A 25,204-nucleotide genomic window follows, 5' to 3' on the forward strand; every position below is an offset into this window, starting at 1 on the left:
TCTTTCTTTCTTTCTTTCTTTCTTTCTTTCTTTCTTTCTTTCTTTCTTTCTTTCTTTCTTTCTTTCTTTCTTTCTTTCTTTCTTTCTTTCTTTCTTTCCCCAAGTGGGAGCAGAGGAAATAAGAAGGAGACAAAATAAATACTTATTAATTGAAATATATACAGATATGATTTTTAACAATATTAAAAGGAAATGTTACACATCATTTTAGATGACTTTATGAAAATCTACTAAATAGATTAAATGCAAATGCTTATTTCATCAAATGGGATTTTTCTATAAAGTTACACAAATATTAAAAATGCCACATTTCATCTCTGACTGCCAATTAAATTTGATTGATGGGTTCAGGTTTTTTGTTTAGTATAAAATGGTATGAAATAATAGTAATTTGTATTTATGTAAAAATAAATTCTAAACCAAGACATTGTGTCAGGATATTTTCTAAAAATAAAAATGAGGAGGATAGCCCTTGACTCATTAGAAGCTTTTCTGGCTCAAACTCCAGGCTTCATCACCTTCACAAAAGCAAAACAGAAATTGGCCCCCACTGGGGTCCAGCTTCAGAGCTCTCCATGGTGAGTTGGATATAGGTCACTAACAGTCCGTAATTGAATCTGAACACAAGAAGACCATGTGTGACTTTAGAAAGGTAACCCATTGTTATTTCCAGTGGTGTCACTGAAAATAATAACATTGCTTTTACCTAAATGCTTTCACCTTGTCCCCAAAGAATATGTACAGGCCCCAGGAAGAAGATGGAAGGGAGAAATTTACTACAACTCAAAGACCTTTTCTTTGTTCTTGATGACTCATTGGCTCCATATTCACATGCTGTGTTGTAGAACTGAAAATTTCCACTTGAGAGATTGCTTAGAGCTCAGAGTATATGGTTAGAGACCATATTTGTTAATAATAGATAGCATTTATATAGCACTATAGGGTTTGCAAAATGCCTTAAATATGATCTTCACAACAGTTCTGTGAAGTAGGTAATATTCGTTTTTTATTAACTGTCATCTCTGACTCCAAGAAGCTGTACCATGCTTGGTGGTCATATCCTAGTAATACAGGCTAAACCAGGTTGAGGGTAACTGTGATATCTTGCACTCATTGGCAAGTTAGGAGAATGTCTACTTCAAGCATGTGAAGACCTCCGCAGCAGAACTACCAGAAGAGAACAATTTATTCCATTGTCCATGAAAGGTAGCTGAAGCAGGCACTGTGGAGTGCTTAGAGCTTGGTCAGATATCCAAGAAACCAAGTTTATCCACTCTATCCTGAGCCATTGCCAGTCATCCTGTCTTTTGTCTTGCCACTGGGCTTCATTGATTCTGGAAAAGAAAGTGAGGCAGATGACTTTGTGCAATTCTGCCTCACAATCAATTCATCTAAAAGTCAAGACATCACCCTGTGATATCAGTGGTTCTCTTTGAAAATGAAAGATGAACAAAAATATTATTATCCCTATTTTACAGCTGAGAAAGCTAAGGTAAGAGAAGTTAAATGACTTGCTCAGGATCAGACAGCTAGCTAGTGTCTGAGACAGGATTTAAATTCAGGTCTTCTTGACTCTAAATCCAACCTTCTATCCACTCTGCTATCCTTCTGCCACTTGAACTCACTAAAACATGATTGACTATACTACAAGATTTTCAGTAACATTGGTTTATCATGAGCATCACCCAAAAAGGGAATCCCTGAAAGCACCTCGTGGTGATATGGATATACCAGTAATGCAGTTTTCTGGCATTCATTCTGTGAGAATTAAAATTAATATCCAAAATACTCAAAATATTATAGTTATAAAGTTTATTATTACTAACTTGAAGCAAGGAAAATAAAAACTAGAGATCTCACTCAACTGTGCAGGCAGGAAAAAGGAGAGAGAGGCAGAGTTACACACAACTATATACAAAATGTGACCATGCAATGTGGTGGAAAGATTAAAAGGAATTTTGGGAAATACTAAAGGAATTCTGGGGAATGTAGCTCAAAGATATAAAATTTCCACTTATACAATTCCAAAGGCAAGGATATATATTGTTTTTTCATTTTCTAGAGATGTAGAAGTTAAGAAATTCTACGAAAAATGTGTTCCAATGAAACATCAAACATGTAGCCAATCCAGAGCATATTTCTCATTCACTTTTTTAAATTTCTCTTTTCACTCCCTATCCATGAGGTGTGAGTTAACAACAGAAAAATTAAAATATACATTCTCAATGAAATTCAGTGTGTTACTCCTAAAGGTATCAATCAGTCTAGGCAAAGCTGCTGTTTACAGATTGATTTCACCACAGTATTCTACATCAGAAGCAACCTTGCACTAGTCTTTAGTCTCGACAGAGTCCAGGACTAGCTGCCCATTTTCTTGAGTAAATGCATTTTAATGACTCTTTACAAGGACTGTAGTATACATTAGGCAAACTTATCTCCTACTTTTATCTAAAACTTGGGGCTTTCAGCTTTCTTTCATGCCAAGCCATCAATCAAATGATGCTTCCCAGAGATGATAAGTAATAATTCCAGTCATTCGGAACTGAATGAGCCCAAACTATGCAAACTATGCAAACATTGCACTTGATTAGAACTCAATGAAGGGTCAAAGGAGGGAAAGAGTTGGTGATCCATTGTTTCCTCAAAAGAGGCTCCTTGTTTAGCCCCTTGGTTTTCATTAAACATAAAGAGAAAACTCAAAAACAAAGGAACTAGCCAACCAATAACAATACCACAAACCAAATTCTAGGTCTTCATTCTGCTCATCAGCTTGCTGCCATTGTTCAGTCATGGCTGACTCTTTATGACCCTGTGGACTTCTATCCATGGGGTTTTCTTGGCAGGGATCCTGGAATCATTTGTTATTTACATCTCCAATGACAGAAGTTAATTAAGTGACTTGCCCAAGTTCACACAGGTAGGAAGTTTCTAAGGTTGGATTTGAACTCAGGTCTTCCTGACTCCAAGCCCAGAACTCTGTCGATCCATTGTACTAACTCGCTGCTCCAGAAAAACAGTATCCAGAAATGGTAGGAGAATAGAGTTTTGCTCAAATGCATTTGTTCATCTCTAGTGCTGGGGGTATTTTCAACAAGAAATATGCATGTCTATTCATCTAGACCCCAAATGGCAGACAGATGCAGGTCTGAGTAACCCTAATGAAAAATATTTATAATATTTGTAGAGCAATTAACATTTTGTAAAGTACTTTACACATATAATGCCATTTGACCTTTACAACATATGAGTATTAGATATTATTATTACCCTATTTTAGAGATAAGGAAACAATCTGACAGAGAATAAACGACTAGGAATTAGACAGCTGGTGTCTGAGACAGAATTTGAACACAGGTCTTCCTGGCTTTGAATTAAATTATTTCATTGAACTATACCACTTAACTGTCTTTCTTCAACCCTTAAGCTTTGGCAAAGTATTTTACAAACATTATGTCATTTGATCCTCACAATAATCTGAGAGATAATTACCATTATTATTCCCATTTTACAGATGAGGAAACAGATTCAAAGAAGTTGTGATTTTCCCAGGGTCTCACAGCTAGCAAGTGTCTGAGGCAGGATTTGAACTCAGGATTTTCTGGCTCCAAATCTAGCAGTCTATCCTTTGGTCACTCAATGTTCCCCTGAAATTTAGGTCACCAAAACATAAGAAGGTTGTATCACTTCCATATTAACCAGCACAATAATGGTAAAGAGGTATATTTCTTTAGCATTTTGAGGTTTGCAAAAATACTTTCTTCATATCAATCCTGTGGTGAACATAATACTATCATTATCCTTATTAGCACATTTTTCCCCTTTAGATTCCAAAATATTCTTTCATGTATTATCTCAACTGAACTTCACAACTTTTCTTTGGTTGTGATTTCATTATTATGGAAAATTCCTAAGTGAGGAAATTCTTGAATGCTTGAAACTTAAAGTCTTAGATAGTTAGCTGGGACCACAAAAGGTTATGTAAATCTTGCTCAGACACAATCAGTGTGTGTGAGAGGCAGGATTTTAACCATGAGAGGCAGGATTTTAACCAAGGTCTTCCCAGTTCCAAGGTCAGCTCTTTATCATATCATATTGTTGTTTTTCAGTCATGTCCAACTCTTCATGATCCTATTTGAGGTTTTCTTGGCAAAGATACTAGAGTGATCTTTCATTTCCTTCTCCAGCCCATTTTACAGATGTGAAAACAAAGGCAAAGGGGATTAAATGACTTGAACAGGGTCATGCAACTAGTGTTTGAGGTCAAATTTGAACTCAGATCTTCTAGACTCCAGGCTTAGCACTCTATCCACTGTGCCACCTGGTTGCCTATTAACATATCATAGTGCCTTTCTGTTATGAAGAAGTCCCACGAATTTAACCCAATCTTTTTATGCCCAGAGCTTGAAGTCTGAGCCTTGGATTACAAAGATTTATTGTCCCTTAGGTAACACGTGTTACAGAAGATTCCAGGAATGGAGACAAATTATGAAGGAAAAAAAATACAACACTCAATACAAATAAACAGAAGCAGTCTCTTAGCAACTCAATTATTGGAAAACAGACTTTATCATTTTATTCAAACTACAGCATTAGGGGGAAAATCGGTAGCATTAAAGACAAAGTGCTCTAAAATACAGCTACTCACTCACAGACAGCATGATGACTATTTCCTAAATGCCATGTATTTTCTAAATTTTTGCCAATAATACAACTGAATATTTATGAGTTTCTGCCATATGCTGGGTACTATGTGATATAATAAAACATGGAAATTGCTTTATATGTAAAAGAAGAAATAGAGATATGTTGAACAAGTAGAATAGTTGGTTTTTTTTAAACTTCCTATCATATTATAGCCAAAACAGGAGAAGAACATATATAGTTCATTAGTCCAGGGGTCAGAAAACTACAGCCAAGGGCCAAAGCAGGCTCGCCACCTGCTTCTGTATGCACTGTGAGCTGAGAAATAACTCTTATTGCCAGTTAACTCTGCCTGAGAGACCCAAGAGTTCTTATCTCCATACTCATGAAACTGCTTCCAAGACTGGAAATGTCTATCACAAGATTAACTTTTAGTGTTATGCTCAAGAAAGAAACACAAAATAAAAAAGGCAGAGACCCAAGGCTCAGGCTCTTTTCACCTGGGCAAGTCCCTTGTCCTAGTTTCTGTGTGCTGAAACACTGCCATTTTTGCTGGTGGGTGAGGGAAAGGTAGCTGTCCTTTTGTCCTTATGGGGAGCCCAGTAGGAAAGCTATAGAGTCCTGAGGTGTTTAACCTATGGAAGGAAAGAGAGACAGAGGCAGAGATAGAGACAGAGAGATACAGGGACAGAGACAGAGAGACAGGAAGAGGAAGAGACAGAAAGAGATAGAGACAGCAAGATAGAGACAGAGACAGAGAGACACAAAGAGAGATCATTCTCTTTATAAGTGTAGTAAGCAAATTTCTCTCTCCATTATGTCCCTTTGTTTAATGTCATCTCTCAGTGACCTGGAGGTCAAATACCAGAGTACATCCAGGTATAGATAAGCCCTCAGAGGAAGGAAGTTAAAGAACTAAGGCACTAATGAGACAGGAAACTGATTCCAAAGGCACTTCCCCCTTGGGCAGTCTAGGCAAATTAAGAAACTATGATTGGTTCCTGAGATGTACTGTGTGAGAGCTAATGGGAGGAGAAAACAGCTTATAAATGGAGACCAGGTGGTCTTTGGGGGTCTTCTGGCTAGTGTTGAAGAGCTGAAGGAACCATTGTCAGAGTTAGCCAAAGACTCAACATGGTGGCCAACAGATTAGAAAGCTAAGCATCTCTCTACCTCTTTCCTACCTTTCTCTCTCTTTACTACTCGTTATAAAGCTACTATCAACCTCATCATTTTAATTATTACACAAGGTTTACTGAGTCCATGACTCTTCTAGACCAATGGGTAGTAAGGCTGAGGAAAGAGATTGTTTTGACATCTCCATTCACCCATCCCTCTCTGTCACACACATCCCTAGAAGATGCCAGAGGAGCTCTATCACATACTTCAAGGGAAGAACACTACGGGTCCATCTCCATATATTTGTCATGGATTTTGACCCACTACCTTGAATTAATTCCTTTCAAGATCTTTAGTCTATTGATGGGAATAAGACATGCATACACATCAATAACTTTGATTCACAGCAGATTCTGATGACTGCAAAGAAGAATTCTAGGCTACAAACCAAGAAATTTGAAGAAAGCACCTAAGATCACTTTTAAAAAAACCCTTATCTTCCATCTCAGAATCAGTATTGTGCATTGGTCCCAAGGCAAAAGAGCATTAAGACGGGGGCAACTGGGTAACTCAGTGGATTGAGAGTCAGGCCTAAAGATGGGAGGTCCTAGGTTCAAATCCAGCCTCAGACACTTCCCAGCTGTGTGACCCTGGGCAAGTCACTTGATGCCCATTGCCCACCCTTACCACTCTTCCACCAAGGAGCCAATACACAGAAGTTAAGGGTTTAAAAAAAAAAAGAAGAAGAGCATTAAGGGCTAAGCAATAAAAGTTAAATGGCTTGCCCAGGATTACCTAGCTAGGAAGTATCTGAGGCCATATTTGACACCAGAACCCTTGTCTGTAGGCCTGGCTCTCAATCCACTGAGCCACCCCACTTCCCCCTATAGTAAAATCACTTTCTTTTTCTTTTTTTTTAAACTCTTACCTCCATCTTGGAATTAATAACATGTATTGGCTCCAAGGCAAAAGAGTGGTAAGGGTAGGCAATGGGGGGTCAAGTGACTTACCCAGAGTCACACAGCTGGGAAGTGTCTGAGGCCAGGCTTGAACCTAGAATCTCCCGTCTCTAGGCCTGACTCTCAATCCACTGAGCTACCCAGCTGTCCCCAGTAAGATCACTTTCTACAGGGGCATGAGAAAAGATATCATGGAGGAGCAGTACCTAGGCAGAGACACAGGCACAGACTGGCACACCCTCCTTCTTTCTGTCAAAAAGTTCTCCTTTGGACAGCTTCTAGGGGACAGAAAATATTGAGAATTACACATATGAATCCAGCTTCCTAGTGCCCATATCACATCATTAATAGATAAAGGAACCACAATTCTACTTAAGAACACCCACCTGAGTTCCCAGTATTAAAAGATAGCTAGGAACCAAGAAAACAAATGTAGGAGATTCATAAATACTTTTAAAACATATATGTATACACACACACACACAAACACATTCCAAAAATCTTTTTCAGTTTTAAGCTGAATATAAGTTTTAATAAACTTTATGCTATTTTGTGAATCTGAGAGTTCCTGGGTCCATAAGTTACTGCTGGCTCCCTTACAAGAAAGGTGATTCCTACACCTATTCCACTTCTCAGAGAAGATCACTACCAAGAAAATCATCCTAAAATTATGAGGTTAATGAGCCAAGCTCTGGCTGGCCAGAACAATCTGGAACTTGTAAGAAACTGTGACAATGCAAGTCTCAGGTAAAGGAGAAATGTCTAGTCTCACAGTGTTTCTTACTTTTCAGGGAGAACATAATGAAGGTGATGGGTTAGTGTTTTATGTTCTAAGTATTCATTAATGCATGCTTGTGATCTTTTTGTGTTTTTAGAATTTCTTTCGTGGTGGAAGAAATCTATAGCTGTACTATTTTGTTCATTGAATTTTCTGAGATGGGTACCCTGTTAATCACTTCAGAGGAAACCTTAGACATGAGCCATTCTAAAGAAATACTTAAGAAAATTTCCCTCAAACTCCTGAATGGGGATAAAGAAATGAGAGTTCAAGACTGTCTGACTACTCTTTTGAAGGTTAAGGTCCCCAGAAAGGAATATGGTCCACATGAATCCTGAGCCAAACAGAGCCCTTTGTGGGAGGGAGAGCACCCTGGGCTATAGGTCTTACAAATACATACATACACACAGAGATATGTGCATATATATATATGTATATATACATATATATACATATATATGTATACACACACGTTTGCATATACATGCATATGTAAAGATACACATATATTATATTACAGCCTTTAAGGAGAAACTCTTCAGGGTTAAGAATTATGCCTTCTCAGGAGAGAACGTGACTGTTACCTGGAGTCAAGTCTTGGATCTCATGTTTGTTAGACAAGTGACCTCATCCTACTCATTTGTCTCTTGAAGCTCAAAGAGTGGAATCAAGTATAAACTGTTTGGTTGAAATGCAAACTTATGATGGGTCAAATATATAAATACAAAATAATATATGTATGTATGTATAAATATAAATATATGTACATATGCTGTATATATACTATATATATGTATATGTATACATATGCTTTGTAGTTTAAAGCATTTCTTTTGAGCAGGCAAAATAAATACTTGTTCTATATCTGATCAACTTCACACATGTTATATATTTCTGGTGCCTTTTGGAAAGAGCATAGATTTGAGCCAAAACTGAATTTCAAGCTATTTCTCTCAGGGCTTCAGAGTAAGGGCATAAAGATCTAAAAGGGATAAGAAAAAAGATATTTACCCCTCTCTTTATGGACCAGGTTCCCCCAAGACTGGACCTGATCCAAAAGACCACAGAAATAGAATTTCTCAATATGGCAGGACCCCACTAAAGCTCTTCTGGATTAAAGCTAGTTCATTGGTGAGGTGAGAAAACTGAAATTTAGAAAAGTTAAAAAAAAAAAAGGCTTGCCCCTCTACTTGAAGAATTAACTAGGATGACAGGAAAATTGTACTTAACGGTATCAATTCTCAATTTTTTGGAAAAGATATCCCAACATATTCCCCTTTTTCCCCCCTTCAGAGTAGATTCAACATAAATTTGGAGCTATGTGGCCATATCAGGTAGCTGACTTAATCCTCATTCTCCCTGGATCCATCATAATCAGCAAAACAGTGGGAGAGTGCCTGCTTAGAAATAAAGAGCAGATAGATTTATACCACAATTAGCACTCACTGAGAAATGGTCATCCATCATCACCTTGACGTGAAGACGTTGCTATGGCAACTGGTCATTGCATGAATCCCATATCCAGTTGCTGTGGAGACAAGTAACTGAACCAGGGTAAGGCACACACATGCACACACATAAAATAAAAAATTTTAAAGCCTTTCTATTTAAGTCAGTAAGGTCTGTAAGAAAGAAACTTTGAAAATACATGAGTCTAAGATCCTTCTGAAAACTATACAACCTCCTAAATTATCACCATGACACCAAACCTTTTATTGCTATTTTTTAGTAATTTTCCAATTTTCCAGTTATTCTATATTTGAAATGCACCAGCACATACAAGCATTTCCATAAACAAGGAAGAATGGAAAAAGAGATTTCTACACAATACTGCAAATCATCATTATGTACAGCTTGCTTTTTTTTTTTTAGTGCAGAATATAAATATATATTATTGTATTAGAACCAAAGCTATTCTGTTTGTTGTCTGTGTTTTCCTCTGAATTTCTTCTGTTCTGCTCTGTATACTTTTAAGAATGCATCACTGATGTTCTTATCTCTTTTTTTACATTTCTATCCTCTGATCCTCCTAGCAAAAAAAAAAAAACCCAAGAGGATAAATTTTATTCTCTGGATGCTTTTAAATGGTTTTAAGAAGTGTTTTTTTTATGGGTTTTGGAATATAATTTTAGTAAAAGAATTGTTTAAATCCTCTGACTCAAGGTACTCCATTGTACTAGATGCAGAACAACCCTAGTCAGCTGACAAAGATTTATTAGGTTCCTACTATGTGCCAGGCACTGTGCTAAGCTCTGGGGGTGGAAAGAAAGGCAAAAGACAGAACTAACTCTCGAGGTCACAGTCTAATGGGAAAGATGACATGAAAACTATGTACAAATAAGACATAGACGAGATAAACTGGAAATAGATAAAAGAATGACACTAACGTTAAAGGAGATTGATAAAGGCTGCTTTTAGAAGGTAAGATATAAATAGCTCTATAAGGGCTCAATGAGCAGCATTTTAAGTGCCTACTATGTGCAAGGTATATGTATATTGAAGTTCACTGGCATGAGAGCTGTAGGGAGAAAGATTTTGAACCATGCACTGCATTAAAAGTGCCTATTCTTCCTCAACTTCTTCAATAACACATTTTTCTTTTTTTGGTCATTTTATATTTTATGATGCTCTCAAACAACTATTGGTAAAGAACTTTCTTTTATTATCTATAGTTATGATGGGTATTTCCTTCCCTACTCCCATAAATTGTTTATGAGATGACCTTTTATATTTAGGTCACATAACCATTTGGAACTTATTGCAGTATACAATATGCAGTGTTGGTCTAAACCTACTTCTGTCAGATTCTTTTCCACCTTTTCTGGCATTTTTGATTGGATATTGAATTTTTCCCCTAGGAGTTTGGGGGTTGGGAGAGGAGTTATATTTATTGAAAACTATGCTACTTTATTCCTTTGATTCTTGGTCTTATATCCTTAACATATCACTGGTCAGTAGTTTTAGTCATATGCAACTCTTTGTGACCTAATTTGGGATTTTCTTGCAAAGATACTGGAGCGGTTTGATGTTTCCAGCTCATTTTACAGATGAAGAAACTGAAGCAGAGTGACCAGGGTCACACGGCTAGTATTAAGTGTCTTAGGCTAGATTTGAATTCAGTAAGATGAGATTTCCCACTTCCAAGCCCAGCACTGCACTGTGCTGTCTAGCTGCCCTAATCCATCAAACTGATCAACTTTCCTATTTTTTAAGAAGTACAGCATTATGTTGTTGTTTACCAGTCTATAGTATAATTTATAATCTGGTTTTGTTAATCCATCTTTCCCATCTCTTTCCATATCTTTTGTCATCTTGAGTTTTATGATTAAGTTTGTCTTTATTTCTCTAGCTCTATAAAAATCCTTATTAGTATGATTGATATGAAATAAAATAATCAAATTTAAGAAGCAATATAATTTTATTATATTAGCAAAACCCAATTATGAGTGTAAATAATATCTCTACAATTATGTAAGCTTTTATTTATATAATATTTCTTAGATAAATTCGTGCAATCTTAACTGTGTCATAGTAAATGGACTCCCAAATATTTTCTATATTTTTAAAATTTTGAGTAGAATTTATCTTGACTTTGAAAGTCCAATTTTCTTTTCAGCTTTAGTCTTTTCTTGAGGAATGTTTGAAACTTCTATTTCATTGAATAACCATTTTTCTTCTGGAGGATTGTACTTAGTTTTGCTGAGTAGGTGATTCTTGGTTACAATTCTAGCCCCTGCGCTTTCTGAATTATCATATTTCAAGACCTCCATTCCTTAAATGTAGAAGCTGCTAACTCTGGGGGTGATCTGTCTGCGGCTCCATAGTATTTTGATTCTTTCTGGCTACTTACAATATTTTCTCTTTTATTTGGGAACTCTGGAATTTGGCCATAATATTCCTGGGGTAAGGTGAGGCAGTATTCACTAGGGGATTTCTTTCTGGAGATGATTGGTGGATTCTCTCAATTTTCACTTTACCCTCTGGTTTTAGAATATCTGGGTAATTTTCCTTAATTGTTTCTTGAAATATGATGACTTTTTGGTCATAGGTCTTAGGCAGTCCAATAATTCATAAATTATCTTGCCTCAATCTGTTTTCCAGGTCAGTTATTTTTCAAATGAGACAGTTCAGATTTTCTTCTATTTCTTCATTTTTAAAATTTTGTTTAATTGGGGTTTTTTTTGCATCAAAGAGTCATTAGCTGCCAGTTGCCCAATTCTAATTTTTAAGAAATTATTTTCATTTTATAATTGCTTTTCCATTTGGCCAATTCTACTTTTGAAAGAGTTCTTTTCTTCAGTGGATTTTTGTGTCTCCTTTATCATTTGGCCTATTTTATTTTTAAGGCTGCTATTTTCATCAGTATTCTTTTTGTCTCTTCTTTACCAAACTATTCACTCTTTTTTTATGATTTTATTGCATCTTTCTCATTCCTTTGCCTAATTTTTCCTTTACCTCTTGTATTTGATTTTTAAAATTCTTTATGTGCTCTTCCAGGAATTATTTTTGGACTTGAGAACAATTCATGTTTTTGAGGCTTTGCTTGTGAACTGTCTTGACTTTATTATCTTCTTTTTGATTTGTATTTTGACCTTTTCTAACACCATAATAACTACCTATACTCAGGTTCCTTTTTTGTTCTTTGCTTATTTTTCTAACCTATTTTTTAATTTTTAACTTTATGTTAAAGTTGGACTCTGTTCCTGGGGTGGTAAGAACACCCAAGTTTCTGGTTTTTCATGCTGCTGTTTTCAGAGTTATTTCTTGGGGTCTGTTGTTTTTAGTTCTTCTAAAGTTTTTAGTTCTTCTAAAGTTGTATAATCTAAAGTGAGGTATGGCCACTGCTTTCCTAGCCTGTACTTTGGTCTGTGAGTGATCACAAGCACTCTTCTCTATGACAAGTATCCCCACTCTCCTGTGACTACACATTCTAATGACCGAGTACTTTTCCTCACCTAGGACTGTGACCAAGAATGCCCACACAAATAGGCAGTGCATAAATTCCTGCACTCAGTGCCAGCAAAGGGTTCCCTGTAATCTCCTTCTGACCTATTGCCTGACTCTCATTGTCTGTGGTCTCAGAGTTTCAGAAGCTTCTGCTGCCTTTTCAGTTACTCCTAAGGCTAGCAACTGGCTTGATAGGGTACAATCTTTGATGGACAGCACTCCACTCTGACCCCAAAGAGACAGACCTTTCCTTCTGAACATCTAAGTTGTCCTGGATATAAAAATGTTCCAATTGATCCTTTTGTTGGTTTTATACCAGAATTCATTTTGAGTTGTTACTTTAACATTGTTTAGAGAGAAAGTTGGGAGAGCACAGGTGAGTCCCTGCCTTTATTCCATCATTTTGGCCCTTCTCCTGTACCATATTTTCTTTCTAAATATCATTAAGGTACTTTAAGAAATGTTATTCTAGTAGGGTTGCAGAATGACTAGTATTTATGGAACTGTGGCTTTTATAGACCTCATATCATTAGCATACATAAGATAGGATTATTCATCTATAACCCGAAGATACTCCAGAGGCCATCTACTCTATATTCCTCACTTTACAAATGAAAGAATTAAGTAGGAAAAAGCTGTCACACACATAGTGAGTTCAGAGGCAAGATTTGAACCAAAGTCCTCTGAAACACCAATGTTCTTTCTATTGTTTTCCATTATATATAGTTGTTGTCATTTCAGTTGTGTCCAACTCTATGACTTCATTTGGGATTTTCTTGGAAGATATACTGGAGTAGTTTGTCATTTCCTTCTTTTTATTTCATTTTAGTTTTTTGCATCATTTCCCCAAAATTTTACAGAACCTAATAAAATAAGCATTTCCATATATATGTATATATATGGAAATGCTTATTTTATTTATATATGTATATATATAAGGTTGTACATAAATGAAATTTCAAATCTCATATGTTTAGCTTACTTTTCTTCATAAACACATAATAAAACTTATCCACCAGTGTCCCGGTCCATCCCCACCCTTTTTGCATCATGAAAAATATCATCTGTAAAACCACCATGTACATATAAATTAAATCTTTCATGTTTCACTTTTCAGGTCACTTTCTAGAGGTAACATTCACAGTTTATTCTTCTGACATTAATTCTGCACCTATGTATAATATTCTCATTTCACCGTTCATGATCTCATTTAGTTCTTTCCAAGTTTTTTAAAAATCAGGCTGCTTGTCACCTCTTACGGCACAGTAATTTTCCAGCCTTTCCTAGCCAACTTATTTTACAGATGAAGAATCTGAAGCAAACAGGATTAAGTAACATGTTCAGGGGCACACGGCTAGTGAGTGTCTGAAGCCAGGTTTAAATTCAGGAAAATGAGTCTTCTAACTCTAGGTCTGACATTCTATACACTGTGTGAATGGAATTAGCTCACCCTCATTCATTCTTTAGACTTTAGCCACCAGAAATAATGTCACCCCATCCAACTTAGAATTAAGTGGGGAGGGGGAGATCTGTGACCCGGATGTGATAGTGACAAATCAAAAACAAGTGACTGCCCCTTGGGCAGTCCAAAAGAGTATTGAGGCTGCCATTTATCCATGTGAAACTGGAGGTGGATGCAGGAAGTGAGGAGAGCTGCTATCTTTTCAATATGATGGTAACTTCTTATGCAGGGCTTTTGGCACTTTGAACTTAGTGTTGAAGGAGTTCAGGTGAGACCCTCAGAATGCTTCCCCTTGAATTGTCACATGGGTAAGTTAAGCTGACTCTCCTCTTCCATTGGTGTTTCTGGAGGTTCTAGCCTCAAGGAGGCCTCTCTTCTTAGAGGAGGCCTTGTGGCTAGAAGCCTTGTTTAATTAACCTCTGTGCCCCTCTGCTGGAGCCTCAGAAGCCTACCTGGTCCAGGCCTCCAGTCCAGGCCAGAATTTTTCTCTCTCTCATTTTCCCTTCCTTCAATCTTTCTAAGTTTAAATAAAGCACCATAAAAGTCATCCTAACTTGGGTCTCTTTTATTTTGAAATCGAGTTAATCCATTTCTGATGACCAAACCTTAAATATCCAGTCCAAGCAGAATAATTCCCATTTTTCCACCTTACAACACTGTGCCACCTATATGCCCTAGACATAGTTCTCTTATTATTAATAGAAAGATTATATATACATACACACTTACATATATATGTTCAATGAAAAAGCAGGAAGTAGAAAAGAAAAAATCTCTATTCCCCAAACACTAAATAAAGCTATGAAACCTAATAAATTTAATAATATTTTATTCATTCCCCTGTTACATTTAAAACATTTTAACATCCTTTTTTTAAGTTTTGAGTTCCAAATTCTCTCTCTTCTTTTGACCTTCACTGCCATCCTCCTTACCCCCTCCCTGAGATGTTACTCAGATGCAAGTTGATAAAGATTTTATATGTGTAATCATGTAAAACACATAATGATTTTCTGAAACTACTCTTTGTATATTTTCAAACATGCTCATGGAAATCAGATGTAGTTAGGATCTTTCTTCTAGATCCAGGTAAAATCCTCTTATCCTTGAAAAGAAAGAAATATGGGGAAAGGACTTCCTTTGTCCTGACATATTTTACCCAAAATGACACATGATTCTTTACCATTTGTAATGCATACCCCTACCCATTTTTCTCACTTCTCCCTTTGTGCTTATCCTATGCAAACCCATCCCATCTGTACTTATCCCCACCCTTGTCCATCTCTATTTATACAACCTATAAAATAGAGCTTATCATTTCATCAACTGGCTTGGGCCAGCTGTTAAGCTAATGGTAAGCTATTGGTTTTGGATCCTCAGTCTGACTCTGCTGAATACCATCTGGTGTTTAGACCATACTGTCATATTGTGACTCCATACAGATGAAAAAATGTAGCCAAATTTGACAATATCTGTGTCATAAACTGTGAGTTTAATGTGAAAAGGAGAAGTTAAGGAAGTAGGCTTTTTTGGCAAAGGCCCTAGTTGAACACAGTAATACCCAATGCAAAAGCTGCTCTAACTACAATAAATTAATCAAATAGTTTATGGGTACAGCTTTGTCATTGGGATAGACTGAAGACACGGCTCAGCTGTGGGAAGCCAATAAGAGAATAGATAAAAATCTGAGACTCCTCTTTTTTTTTTTTTAAACCCTTACCTTCCATCTTGGAGTCAATACTGTGTATTGGCTCCAAGGCAGAAGAGTGGTAAGGGTAGGCAATGGGGGTCAAGTGACTTGCCCAAGGTCACACAACTGGGAAGTGTCTGAGGCCAGATTTGAACCTAGGACCTCCCGTCTCTAGGCCTGGCTCTCAATCCACTGAGCTACCCAGCTGCCCCCTGAGACTCCTCTTTTGACCCCTTTTGTGATCCTTGTGATTTCTTGTTGAAAAGTATTGTGACCTTATTGAAAAGCTTTAAGTTCCTATCAATTTAAATGGTTAAACCTGAATTTAAATGGTTAACACTGTTAACACAGCAAGGAATGCTGCCACCTGGTATAGCCAAGGCCAAAATTTTAGCGGGGACGATTGGACCATGAGAGGGACACTCCCCAACTTGGCTTCCTGATAAGAAGCCAGTCAAAATTCAGCCTTGGCCTTGGTCTATTCTGAAGTCAATGTTTTGTGTTTTGATGTGACATAATTTGTAACTTCTGCACATCTGCAAAGTTTCAGGGGGGTTCTTTTGTGTGAAATGAGTCTTGAAACATATATAATAAACTCATGCTGGAAGCATGAGGTAAAAGACAACTTCCTTGTTCTGTCCTTATTTCCTTATCAACTAAACTGTCCTTATCAGAGATGATTCAGAGATCTCCACACTCAGCTTCCAGGAAACACAAGCTTATAAGCTTTCCAGTTTGACACAAATGCACACACCCAGTCTCCTGATAACTTTTTCCTTACATCTCTATCCCAGTGATGCATATAACCTATAACATGAAGCAGTCATGTTTTTCTATCCTTATTATACCTCAAGAGCCACAATCCTTCTCTCTTTTCTTGAGCAGAAGAAGCATGTGTTCTAGGCATCCTAAAGCACAAGGTTATCTGCATTGTTCAGTAATCCATAGAAGTGAAAGAAATGCTTTTAGAACTAAAAGTAAGCATTTAAATAGCCTATTAAGATTTTCAGAGTGCTATACCTATGTTCTATCATTTGATAATACAACAATCTTAGGAGATAAATGCTATCATTAGCCTCATTTTGCATATAAGGAAACAGAGATTAAGTGATTTACCCAGTAGTTACTAAGTGATTGAGACTAGATTTGAATCCAGTTCTTCCTGACTATATCCACTTCAATACTTATCCTTTACAAATGATTGATTTCCGTGTCTGAATCAGCATTCTCCAGACTAGAACTTAAGAGAACATGCCTCACTTCCCAGAAGAGTTGATCTGCTTCTCAGTATTTTTGAACCATGCCTTAGATCTGACTTGGCCCAGTTGATGAGTCAGAAAAAAAAAATCCATCGAATCTATTATGTCTAGCCAACCCCAGACAATGCCATCTACTCCATCTGATCCATAGTAGGTGATTACTAGATGTTTGCTGATTTGACTTGACTATTTACTCTGACACTCTCTCTCCCACCTTGATCCTCCTCTTGTTCTATGAACAGTAATAAAATCACTACCACCTTTCCTACTGGAAAGAGCATGGCATTCCTTTGCTCTATTATCCCTTTAACCATCGAGACCAAAACTCCCCAATGTGTGTTGTTGTTTCCTGCTCTTTGAGGCTGGGGTCTTTAGATATAATATTGTAACAAAATGAGACACTCTATAAGTAAATTGACAATAAATAAAAACAGATTTACTTAACCATAACAGGAGAAGGATATTCAACAGGAACAGGCATTGAGAACACTTTGAGTTCACTCAGCTAAGCTTAGCTATCTTACTAAGCTGAGCTACACATTGAGATCTTTCAGCTAAACATCAGTGCTCCTCATGGCTTCTTTGCACTCATGACTGAGAAGTGAGGTCAATAGCTGGGATCTTTAATCAGTCCTCTGAGGGAAGTATATACTTGTGTCTGTATATGTATATAATTTTATTTTCCTTCAATTACATGTAAAAACAATTTTTAACATTTTAAAAATAATTTGAGTTCCGAATTTTCTCCCCCCTTCCCATTCTCACTCCCCCTTCAGACCCTCCCTCCTGCATGAGATGGTAAGCAATCTGATACAGATTTTGCGTGTGCAATCATGTAAAACATTTTCCATGTTAGTCATTTTGTGGAAGAGAAAGAAGGAGGAAGAGAAAGGAAGGAAGGAAGGAAGGAAGGAAGGAAGGAAGGAAGGAAGGAAGGAAGGAAGGAAGGAAGGAAGGAAGGAAAATATAATATGTTTCAGTTGACATTCAGACTGCATCAATTCTTTCTCTGAGGGCAGATAGCATTTTTCATCATGAGTCTGTAGGATTATCTTAGATTACTGCACTGCTGAAAATAGGTAGGTCATTCATAGATGTTCATTAAAAATATTGCTGTCACTGTATAAATATTCTTCTGGTTCTGCTCACTTTGCATCAATTCATGTAAGTCTTTCCAGATTTTTCTGAAACTATCCTGCTCATTATTTCTTTAAAACAATAGTATTCCATCATAATCATATACTACCACTTGTTCAGTCATTCCCTAATTGAGGGACAACCCATCAACTTCCAATTCTTTGCTACCACAAAAAAGCCACAATAAATTTTTTTTTTATAAATAGGTCCTTTTCCTTTAAAAATGTCTCTTTGGAACACAGACCTAGTAGTGATATTGCTGAATCAAAGGGTAGGCAAAGTTTTAGAGCTTTTTGGGCATGGATCCAAATTGCATTCTAGAATGGTTGGGTCAGATCACAACTCTACCAACAGTGCTTTAGTGTTTTAATTTTCCTGCATCCCTTCAAACTTTATCATTTTCGTCTTCTGTTATGCTGGCAATCTGATAGGTATGAGGTGGTACCTCAGAGTTGTTTTAATTTGAGGTAACCAATTCTTGACAATTGTCTCATTGCTTTTAAGGAAAATTAGACTAACTTGCATGGGGAGAAGGTTTAGGATATTGCTTCTACCACAGGGATTATGTCACTTTTTAATTTGTATTCCTTAAGACTAGTCTAGAACTTAGCAAGTACTAGGCATTTAATATTTTTTTATTCAATCATTCATTCATTTTCCTTTGTACAGTATTATACATGAAGTACTTCATTCTCTGGCCCTACCACTACTATGAAGAATGGTGGGGCTATGGTAGCAGGAAAAGGAAGGAAGAGAAAACATTTGTTATCAGATGTGATAGAATATAGCTTCAGCTTCTGTCTTCTAAATCCCCATCCCTGAACTGGAAGAGTATCAGAGAGATCCTAGTCCATAATTTCTAAGGAGTATTTTAGTCTTCTTTATACATTGACCAGAGCTGATAGATGTGTGAGTTGAGGAAAGGTTTCTTTCTTTTTATTTTTTCGAAAACCCTTGTCTTCCATCTTAGAATCAACTATATATTGGTTCCAAAGTAGAAGAGCGGTAAGGGCTAGGCAATGGTGGATAAGTGACTTGCCCAGGGTCACAGAGAAAGTGTCTGAGGCCAGATTTGAACCCAGGATCTCCTGTCTCTAGACCTGACTCTCAAGCCACTGAGCCACCTACCTGCCCCCCAAGCAATGATTTCAAAATGCATTGTATTATGACACTCTTTTACTCCCCTAAAAGAGGACCAAACTAGGCATTTCTTAGTAAGTACTTTTGTGTTCAAAGCAACTTCTGTACAGTTTAAAGACATCCTGCTTAGTATATATTTTATATACTCTTTCATCCTTACTTATGTACTTTTTTGCCTATCCAAAGTGAAAGTACCACATCAGTTGAGATCATCTATACAAACCTTAGGAGTGCTATATAAATGCTAGCTTTTTTTTTTTTGGTAGAAGATAAATGACCCAGTAGTTAAAGCACTGAACTTGGTAAGTCTTTGATTCTAATCCCGAATTAAAGGAGTCCAGAAACACTTACTAGTTATGTGTTGGGGGACAAGTCTCTATGCCTTAGTTTCTTTATCTATAAAGTAGGGATAATAATAGCAAACTTCCTCAAAGGGATGCTCTAAGGTGTGGGCAAGCTGCAATATGCAAAAAGGAACTCCAGAGAAAAACAGAGTAGAAGATGTCATCAAGGAACCATATGGTAGGAAATAAGATGGGCTGGTAACAAGGCAAGAATTAAGGATGACAGGGAACAGCCAGAGTGCTTCATGAACAGTATCTTTATAATGTTAAGAGAAAGCAAGAAACACCTCCAGCTTGTTGAATAGATTCCCCACAGTGAATATATGGGAGGAAATGGACAAAAGTAATACCAGATGGGTAGGCTTGGATAGATTGTGATCAGTCTCTGGCAAGAATTCCTCAAAAAAATACTATCACAGATTCATTTGAATATTTAAGCATATCCATTTCGCACTTATTGTGGTAGAAATTATAAGATAATGATCTAAACCAAACTACTTTCCATCAGATTGCTTTAGAAACACTAAGAATTTAAAGGAAATAGAGGATTACTTGCAAAAATATAAAGTACTCAAAATAACAAAACAAGAAATAGAGAGACTAAAGCAATATATCTCACAAAGTGAAGTTAAACAAGCTAAAGAAGAACTACTAAAGATGTGGGGGTAGGAGTAGAGGGGAGAACATTTGGTATAAATAGATGCATATGTGAATTATGTAAATCAGTCAATCAATAAACATTTAAGGGGGGCAGCTGGTTGGATTAGTGGATTGAGAGCCAGGCATAGAGATGAAAGGTCCTAGATTCAAATCTGACCTCAGACACTCCAGCTGACTCTGGGCAAGTCGTTTGACCCTCATTGCCTAGCCCTTACCACTCTTCTGCCTTGGAACCAATACACAGTATTGATTCCAAGATGGAAGGAAAGGGTTATAAAAAATTTTTTTAAACAAACAAACAAAAACATTTAAGTACTTACTACATGCCAGGCACTATGCTAAGCATGAAGGGTACAAAAAAAAAAAAAGAAAAAAGCAAGGTCCTTTCTCTCAAGAAGCACATAATTTTAATGGAAGAGAAAACATGCAAAAAAAGGATGTGTAAACAAGAAATACACAAGGTAGAGGAGAGGTAAACTCAGAAGAAAAACACTAACAGTGGGGTGGGGGAGGGAAAGATCTCTAGCAGAATGTGGCGTTTGAGATTATTGGGGGTATTTTTAAACCCTTACCTTCTGTCTTAGAATCAATACTAAGTATAAATTTCAAGGCAGAAAAACGCTAAGGGCTAGGCATTTGAGGTTAAGCTACTTGCCCAGGGTCATATGGCTAAGAAGAATCTGAGGCCAGATTTGAATCCAGGATTTCCTGTCTCTAGGTCTGGCTTTCTATTCATGAGCTCCTTAGCTGCACCTTGAGTTGAGTTTTGAAGGAAGAGCTAGGGAAGTGAGGAGGTAGAGGTGAGGAAGGAGAACAGGAATGGGGCACAACCAATGAAAAGGCATAGTCTATAGATGCAGTGTTTTCTTCAAGGAACAGCAAGAAAACTGGTGGTATTAAATCATGGAGGGGAGTAGTATAAAAAGTAGAAAGATAAGAAAGGGACCAAGTTGGGAAGACCTTTAAAATCCAAACTGACAAGGATTTGACGGTTGATCCTGGAAGTGATAGGGAGTTTGATTAATAGAGGAAGGGTAAAACTTGGAAACTTAAAGAAGATGACTTTGGGGGCAGCTTAGGTGATTCAGGGGATAGAGGGCCAGGCCTGGAGATGGGAAGTTCTGAAATCAAATCTGGCCTCAAACACTGCTTAGTTATGTGACCCTGGGCAAATCACTTAGCCCCAAATGCCTAGGTCTTACCACTCTTCTGCCTTGGCGCCAATACTTAGTATCAATTCTAAGACAGAAGCTAAGAATTTAAAATGAAAGAAGATCACTTAGACAGCTGAGTGGATGATGGACTGAAATGGGGAGAGACCTAAGTCAGGGAGACCAACCAGAGAGCTATTGTGTATTTTCATAAAAATCCAAGATTTAAAATTTTGTTCAAGAAAATTTTCAGAAGAAGAAGCCTGCTATCACTTTGAAACCACAAAATGAACTATTTGGAGAAAGATGCTTGCATAAACCTACACTGAATCAAGAAAATCCAGAATGAACTTTGGGGCACAAGGGGTTGAACAATTATTTTAAATGTAACTTTTATGCCAAAGGGGATTGCCCCCCAATTGACTATTTTGTCAATGAACCTAGCTCCAACCACCCATTCTCTCACCCCCATCCACTACAACCATTGCCCCTTAAATATCTCACTCTAGATCTGCCCACCCCTATCACTGTGCCCTCTGCAATTCCAATTCTCTAATTAATAAATGTCCTCATACTATTGCATTGTAAGAAATTATGAAAAGAATAGTTTCAAGAAAAAAACTACAAAGGCCTGTAAAAACTGATAAAGTAAGCAGCATCAGAACAATCTACAAGAGTAACAGTAATACTGTAAAAATAATCAACTTCAAAAGACTTAGTAATTCTTTGCAACACAATGACCCACCACAATTCCAAAGGAGTAATGACGAAACATGCTATCCACCTCCAGAAAGAGAATGGATCTAAAAAAAGTACAGATCAAAGCATATTGCATATTTTTTCCTTTTTTTTTTCATGCTTGGGGGGAGTCAAGGGGGTACAGGGGAAGAGGGTGCTACATGGCTAATACAAAAATTTGGTTTGATTTATAATTTTGTAATAGATTTTGCTTTTCTTGCCTTCTCAAGTAGGGAAGAGGGTAGGGAAAGGAAAAGAATTTGGAACTAATTTAAAAAAATGAAAGTTTTGTTGTTTAAATAACCCCATCATTTCACTTTAGAACTCATATTTCTATTCAATAGAAATTCATATTCCTCCAACTCCTGATACTCACAGAGCCCTAGCTCCTCTGAATGACAGTCCATCACTAGTCATCCTTTCCAGTATGGTTTGTACCTTCTTCTCATACATAGCCATGCTTTTTGGGAGAAGGGAGGAAGAGCGTGGGATTGGGAAAAGTCAGAATAATCTTTGCTCTACATTGCCATTTCTAATCTCTTCCTCTATTGCTTATTCGATTATTTTTCAGTTGTGTCTGACCCCTCATGACCCCATTTAGTGGGTTTTTTTGGAAAGGATATTGGATAGGTTTGCCATTTCCTTCTCCAACTCATTTACTGAGGCAAAAAAAGTTAAGTGACTTGCTCAGAGACACAAAGCTAGTAAAGTGTATGAAGTTAGATTTGATCTCAGGAAGACAAATCTTTCTGATTCCAGGCCAGGTACTCCATCCACTGCACCACATAGCTACCCCTCTTCTGTCCCTAGTGCTTAGCAACCTCTCCTCCTCTTCAATCCATCCTATTTAAATTTATCATCCAAGCCACATCCTGATCACAGTTACCTACGTTCTCCCAGGTCTTCTTTCTTAAGGAGTTCAGTACTAGACATCCTCACTGCTGCAACTTTTGCCCTTATGCTCAGAGATTTTGTACTTCATTTTATAATTCTGTTTCCTTCAAGTCATAACTTTGAGTCTCCTTTTACAAGCCTTCATGTATACCTTCTCTCATGTCATTCTCACTCAAATGATCTTGTATCTCTTATAATGATACAAAAGAGATGTCCACCCATTTAAGTATTAAGGCCTTTGATTCTTTTTTTTTTCTTTTGTGTCTCTAGTACCTAATACAGTGGTTCAAATAAATTCTTTTTTTTTTTTTAATAAAACCTTACTTCTGTCTTGAAATCAATACTGTGTATTGGCTCCAAGGCAGAAGAGTCGTAAGAGTAGGCAATGGGGGTCAAGTGACTTGCTCAGGGTCACACAGCTGGAAAGTACCTGAGTTCAAATTTGAACCTAGGACCTCCCATCTCTAGGCCTGACTCTCAATCCACTGAGCTACCCAGCTGCTCCCTCAAATAAATTCTTGCTAATTGTCTGAATCAATGTTTTAAAACTGAAATTAAACACCAACCACTTCCAGAGCCCACCAAAACATGTACACAAAACCCAGGAGTCAAATTTAACTACAAGAGGAAGCTCATTTGTTTCCATCCTCCATGAGACCTTGAAGCTAAAGGAAAACAAAACAAATGAAGCCTGAAATTTTAATATGACTTAATGTCCAGTGATCTAACTAGGATCTACCTTATACCTATAAGACCAAAACCAAACACTGCTTGCCACAGCAGCATTGACAAACATTGTAAAGTGCTCATACCCATAGGGAAATGGTGAGAAGCTGATATTTTCCTTTTCTCAAACACCATAAAATTTAAATTCTTAGATTTACTGGGTAAGACTCAGACAAGAGAAATCAACCTTTTGTAGGTTTAGCCTAATGTTTCTGAAGAAAGTTAATGCAGCATGTGGCATTGAGAGTGATTGCTTATGAGGAAGAAAAAGAAAACACTGGCCTAAAATACGACGTGGAATCTACTTTATCAGCATTTTTAAATGTTGCTCTTAAAATAATGTCTGAAAGCTTGCTCACCATGCCAAAATGGAGACAGATGTGCTTTAATATACTATCCTGATGTTTGTACTATTTTCTGATGACCCTCAAACTTCTCGGGTGGGCTTCTGTTTTTCCTCTTAAAACAGATGTTGCTAAATCTCTCTCCCCTTGCCCTTCCACTAGAATTATAGGAAATTCAATTGGCTTCTCCCTTCTCTTTCAGTAGATAAGTTAAATTAGGTTGAAGGTGATCAACAGACCTCAAACTCATTGGTGTAGTATTTTAATGTAACAGACAAACAAATAAATTTAATTTTTTTTAATAAAAGGCTCTCTGTATCTAAACTCCAATTCTATAAACTACAGATAGAAAAAACATGGTAGAAATAATGTCACAATGCTATTCCTCCACTGGTGGAGGAGTCTCTTGTCATCGCATTAGATACAATAATAGTCCACCACAGTTTCTAAGGTAGTATCTGTCTCCCATTAAGTAAGATACAGATATGAACAAAGCCTCACATAATTGTTTCTTGTTATAGACATCAAGATGGGAATGCTAGTCACACATACACACACTTCTTCATTTTTCATCATTCCATCTCTCAGTTCTCGGTATTTTCAATGGCTGTCTCCCATGGTTGGAATTCTCTCCCTCCACACTCCATCTTCTGGTTTCCTTGACTTCCATAAAGTTCCAACTAAAAACCCACCTCTAGAGGAAATCTTCCAATCCTTCTTAATTCTTATGCCTTCCCTCTGTTGGTTATTTCCAAATTATTCTGCATACAATAAATTTGTAAATAGTTGTTTACATGTTGTTTTCCCCATTCATTTGTGAGCTCCTTGAGATCAAGGATTGTCTTTTACCTTTCATTGTACTGCCAGCACTTAATGTAGTGCCTGTCATATGTTGCTATTATTGCCTAGTAGTTTTCAGTGGTTTTCAACTCTTTGCGACTCCATTAGTAGTTTGCCATTTTTTTCTCCAGCTCATTTTACAAATGAGGAAATTGAGGCAAATGAGATTAAGTGACTTGACTAGGGTCACATATCTAGTAAGTGTCTGAGGTCAGATTTGAACTCAAGAAGATGGATCTTTCAGATTACAGTCCCACTACTCTATCTACTGTGCCACCTAGCTGCCCATAGTAGGTACATAATAAATATTTATCATCTGACTGGATCTGTGATCTAGTCAATGTTCATCATTCTAATGATGCAACTAACAACTATCTA

This window comes from Gracilinanus agilis, chromosome 2 (genome assembly GCF_016433145.1).
Source record: "Gracilinanus agilis isolate LMUSP501 chromosome 2, AgileGrace, whole genome shotgun sequence".
Lineage (NCBI taxonomy): Eukaryota > Metazoa > Chordata > Mammalia > Didelphimorphia > Didelphidae > Gracilinanus > Gracilinanus agilis.